This window comes from Salvia miltiorrhiza, chromosome 7 (assembly GCF_028751815.1).
Source record: "Salvia miltiorrhiza cultivar Shanhuang (shh) chromosome 7, IMPLAD_Smil_shh, whole genome shotgun sequence".
In the NCBI taxonomy this organism is placed as follows: Eukaryota; Viridiplantae; Streptophyta; class Magnoliopsida; order Lamiales; family Lamiaceae; genus Salvia; species Salvia miltiorrhiza.
In genome coordinates this window covers 47,030,496-47,035,777 of record NC_080393.1, presented here as the reverse complement: position 1 = coordinate 47,035,777, position 5,282 = coordinate 47,030,496, and the positions used below count along the sequence as shown (strand labels likewise).

Below are 5,282 nucleotides of genomic sequence, written 5' to 3'. Positions count from 1 at the left end.
ATATAATAAATCTAAATATTTGGGGTGTTACAACCTATCCCACTTAAAAATAATTTCGTCCTCGAAATTTCTAATCATTCTTCATTCGTGTCATCTAAACAATTTCACAATTACAACTATTTCTAACAGAGCTAAACATAATAGTACTAGAACATAAAAACATTATTAAAAAAAATATCTTGTAAAACATCATAACTGCCATAACTATAATTGAACAATTAGAACACATACCTTGGAGTCGATGCAGCGCATGAGTTTCGAATGACTAGGCTAGTCTAACCTTTTAAGCTTACTTAAACCTTTTTGAAAGCAAAACATTTTTTTTTAAAGCACGAGTCTACAGGAACGTAGACCCGCTCTGATACCACTATGTAACACCCCAATTTTCATAAACTTTTCAAATTAAAAACTTTGAAGAACTAATATAGTGAAAATAAAATTTATTGATTTATAAAGAAAATTTAAACTAATTTCAAAGTCAACTTGCCAAAACTAAAGTAGTAACATGAAAATAAAATAAAACTTAATAAGTTCAACTAAAATGTCCAATGTAAAAGAAATCCTTATCCCTAGTCATTCTCCACTTCCATGGCCACTTCGACTCTGAAACTGCAAAACTGAAACGATAAGGGGTGAGCATATTGAAAATATACTCAGTGAGGAACATAACAAATATCCACATACGTCACATATATAATCAAATCACATTATCATACTTGCAAACATACGCCAAGAGACCGGAGCCCCTTGACAAACATAATCATAGTTTGAGTCGATGGCTTAAGTCCCATAACCAAACACATACATAGATCAATGGCTTAGGTCCCATGATCGCACATAACATAGATCAATGGCTTAGGTCCCATGATCGCACATAACATAAATCAATGGCTTAGGTCCCATGATCGATCAATGGCTTAGGTCCCATGATCACACATAACAATAAATCAATGGCTTAGGTCCCATGATCGATCAATGGCTTAGGTCCCATGATCACACATAACAATAAATCAATGGCTTAGGTCCCATGATCGATCAATGGCTTAGGTCCCATGATCACACATAACATAGATCAATGGCTTAGGTCCCATGATCACACATAACAACATAGACATAAGATGCACGTAAACAAGTAATCAAACGCGATAATAAAAACATATATAACCATATGAATAAGCGTAAAATCCCTCACCTAATTCTTGAAATTGATAACTCCCTTTGATGATTTCTACCAACGCATCCCTATATGAACTCTTGAAATTTCTAAAGTTTTCGTCAAACTCGCAGCTGAACAGACCAGTCAGCTTCAAGCCTTCGTTTGAAGCCTCAAACGTCCTCAAATCGTATTTCGCCCAGAAATACGACTTCTTTGTCTTCGAGAGAGCTTTCCGTGGCCGCCTGTTTCGCCTGAATCGGAGTTCTGTGGAGGAAGTTATGGCCGTTCTCCCGAAACTGCCAGAACTTGATTTCCTGCGAAAAACTGACTCCAGCTCCTCACGTTTCCTGCGCCCCACAGCTCTCCAAAACCCGACTAAAATTTACTGTTGGCTTCGAGTTTCTATGTGTAGGGTTTGTAAATTGATTTCATATTTATACTAGTCTTTAAAGAGTTCTAGTTCTAATAGGAAACAAAAATAATAATAATAATAATAATAATAATAATAATAATAATAATAATAATAATAATAATAATAATAATAATAATAATAATAATAATAGTCTAGATAAAATTAATGGTGCATATCTATATTTATCATGTAATTATTTAAAAATAATAAGCTATACACGAAAAATACTAATAATTAAACTTATATAATAAATCTAAATATTTGGGGTGTTACAACCTATCCCACTTAAAAATAATTTCGTCCTCGAAATTTCTAATCATTCTTCATTCGTGTCATCTAAACAATTTCACAATTACAACTATTTCTAACAGAGCTAAACATAATAGTACTAGAACATAAAAACATTATTAAAAAAAATATCTTGTAAAACATCATAACTGCCATAACTATAATTGAACAATTAGAACACATACCTTGGAGTCGATGCAGCGCATGAGTTTCGAATGACTAGGCTAGTCTAACCTTTTAAGCTTACTTAAACCTTTTTGAAAGCAAAACATTTTTTTTTAAAGCACGAGTCTACAGGAACGTAGACCCGCTCTGATACCACTATGTAACACCCCAATTTTCATAAACTTTTCAAATTAAAAACTTTGAAGAACTAATATAGTGAAAATAAAATTTATTGATTTATAAAGAAAATTTAAACTAATTTCAAAGTCAACTTGCCAAAACTAAAGTAGTAACATGAAAATAAAATAAAACTTAATAAGTTCAACTAAAATGTCCAATGTAAAAGAAATCCTTATCCCTAGTCATTCTCCACTTCCATGGCCACTTCGACTCTGAAACTGCAAAACTGAAACGATAAGGGGTGAGCATATTGAAAATATACTCAGTGAGGAACATAACAAATATCCACATACGTCACATATATAATCAAATCACATTATCATACTTGCAAACATACGCCAAGAGACCGGAGCCCCTTGACAAACATAATCATAGTTTGAGTCGATGGCTTAAGTCCCATAACCAAACACATACATAGATCAATGGCTTAGGTCCCATGATCGCACATAACATAGATCAATGGCTTAGGTCCCATGATCGCACATAACATAGATCAATGGCTTAGGTCCCATGATCGCACATAACATAAATCAATGGCTTAGGTCCCATGATCGATCAATGGCTTAGGTCCCATGATCACACATAACAATAAATCAATGGCTTAGGTCCCATGATCGATCAATGGCTTAGGTCCCATGATCACACATAACAATAAATCAATGGCTTAGGTCCCATGATCGATCAATGGCTTAGGTCCCATGATCACACATAACATAGATCAATGGCTTAGGTCCCATGATCACACATAACAACATAGACATAAGATGCACGTAAACAAGTAATCAAACGCGATAATAAAAACATATATAACCATATGAATGAGCGTAAAATCCCTCACCTAATTCTTGAAATTGATAACTCCCTTTGATGATTTCTACCAACGCATCCCTATATGAACTCTTGAAATTTCTAAAGTTTTCGTCAAACTCGCAGCTGAACAGACCAGTCAGCTTCAAGCCTTCGTTTGAAGCCTCAAACGTCCTCAAATCGTATTTCGCCCAGAAATACGACTTCTTTGTCTTCGAGAGAGCTTTCCGTGGCCGCCTGTTTTGCCTGAATCGGAGTTCTGTGGAGGAAGTTATGGCCGTTCTCCCGAAACTGCCAGAACTTGATTTCCTGCGAAAAACTGACTCCAGCTCCTCACGTTTCCTGCGCCCCACAGCTCTCCAAAACCCGACTAAAATTTACTGTTGGCTTCGAGTTTCTATGTGTAGGGTTTGTAAATTGATTTCATATTTATACTAGTCTTTAAAGAGTTCTAGTTCTAATAGGAAACAAAAATAATAATAATAATAATAATAATAATAATAATAATAATAATAATAATAATAATAATAATAATAATAATAATAATAATAATAGTCTAGATAAAATTAATGGTGCATATCTATATTTATCATGTAATTATTTAAAAATAATAAGCTATACACGAAAAATACTAATAATTAAACTTATATAATAAATCTAAATATTTGGGGTGTAAAGCACAAGAATGCAGACTAGAGGCCCGAGACTCGAAAAGGAGCTCGTCAAACAGGAAACAAAGCAAAAAGCGCTCTAAAAACCATTCAAAAAACACCTAATAATAAATAAAATCGTCCATCTCCATTTCCTCCGACCAACGGCCTTTGGCGATATTATTCATAACACGCAAACTAGCACTTCTGCTATGATCAATGACGAAATCCCTCGGCTTCTGACCCATTTCTTCCGCATTTCTGAGGCGACTTTTAATGCTATCTTCCTGAGTCTGTGGAACGCGCGGACGCTCCATACCCTTTGGAGGACGTCCCCGTCGCTTAGGCGGTGCTTGCTCAACAAGCATTTGCATTCCTTGGCTAACCTGCGCCTCTAACCGACTGATACGACTATCAATATCTTCTGGAGCAGTTTGTGCGCGTCTTTGCTTTGCCCACCCAAATCACCATCCAGTTTTTTAGCCTGCTGACCAACCAACTCTCCAGCTTGCTCAGAATTTCGAGCTTCATCCAAATCAGCAGCAGCTGTAATAATCTCAGTCGGATCCCTAGCCGGCGTCTCCATCTCAATATCCTCGTCCACCTCGTCCTCACTACCAGTCGGCTTATCAAGCTCCTGATCAACCGAAACCAACACCGCTGCCTCCGGCTCGTATAACGCTCTCTCCTCAGAGCCATGATCGTCAACCCTCTGGGAATCCAGAACTGGGCTACTGCCAGCCATCTCATGGCCTTCATTCTGGAAATCATGCTGCTGCACCCCCGTCGCCAAATGGCCAAAACTAGAAGAGTTCTGTTGTGCCCCCGTGGTTTGCACCATTGGGACAACAACCTTCTTGCCCTGCTCCACAATGTGCCATTGTTTATGATTCACCACACCAGACTGATGGTTAGGAGCAGTGACGGAGCTGTCGTTTGAGCTTCGTGCAAATAAATAATCATGTGCCCACAACTAGACTAGCTAGTGGTAAGTCCAGAGTCGAATCCACAGGGAACTGAGCAATAACTTCTCCTGCAAGGGTGTCACTAAAAAGGGTTTTGTTTTCCGTGGTGTTCTGACCAAAGCGTGGTTATGGGCAGAACGGGTAACCAATCCAAACTGAAATAACAAAGTAGATAAATCAAATAACAAAATAATTCTGACTTGGGTTTGAATCACTAAACATGAATTTACACTCGATCATTGGTGCAAAGATTAATCACTATATTCACATACCAGTGGTTATAGGCATAAGAATTGTTGTGCCCCTATTGTCACTTGTCACGTACACAACAAACCTCTGTCCAATCTATCCTTTCAGTTTGTGATTCCTTAGAAGGGTCAGCTAAAGGAAATCAACTACCCCGGACAACATCCACGCTCTCTGCAATGGCCTATCGCTAGTTGTGCTTTGCCCAGAATGCTTTAAGGACTAGATAGACCCACTTGACTCTTACGCCGATATTTCACAGCAGTCACGGCTCCAACACCAGTTGTACTATTTTGGAGGTCGATGGCAACTCGCCTTTTACCCAAAGTATTACTTGTGACCAAAACTCCCTAGTTAACTAGTGATCAATTAATTAACCAAGTTATCATAGCCTTATGGGAATCAAACCTAGT

General features: G+C 37.4%; 2 long non-coding RNA genes across 2 annotated transcripts; both read right to left on the bottom strand.

Annotated features, from left to right (window-relative positions):
• Window positions 1-425: 425 nt before the first annotated feature.
• On the bottom strand, window positions 426-1,554 carry LOC130992814 (uncharacterized). Its single transcript, XR_009091410.1, has 2 exons — window positions 1,193-1,554; window positions 426-617 (listed from the first exon to the last, which is right to left on the bottom strand). It is a non-coding gene; the product is annotated as an uncharacterized LOC130992814 (long non-coding RNA).
• A 681-nt stretch (window positions 1,555-2,235) lies between these two features.
• LOC130992813 (uncharacterized) lies at window positions 2,236-3,401 on the bottom strand. Its single transcript, XR_009091409.1, has 2 exons — window positions 3,040-3,401; window positions 2,236-2,427 (listed from the first exon to the last, which is right to left on the bottom strand). It is a non-coding gene; the product is annotated as an uncharacterized LOC130992813 (long non-coding RNA).
• Window positions 3,402-5,282: the final 1,881 nt, after the last annotated feature.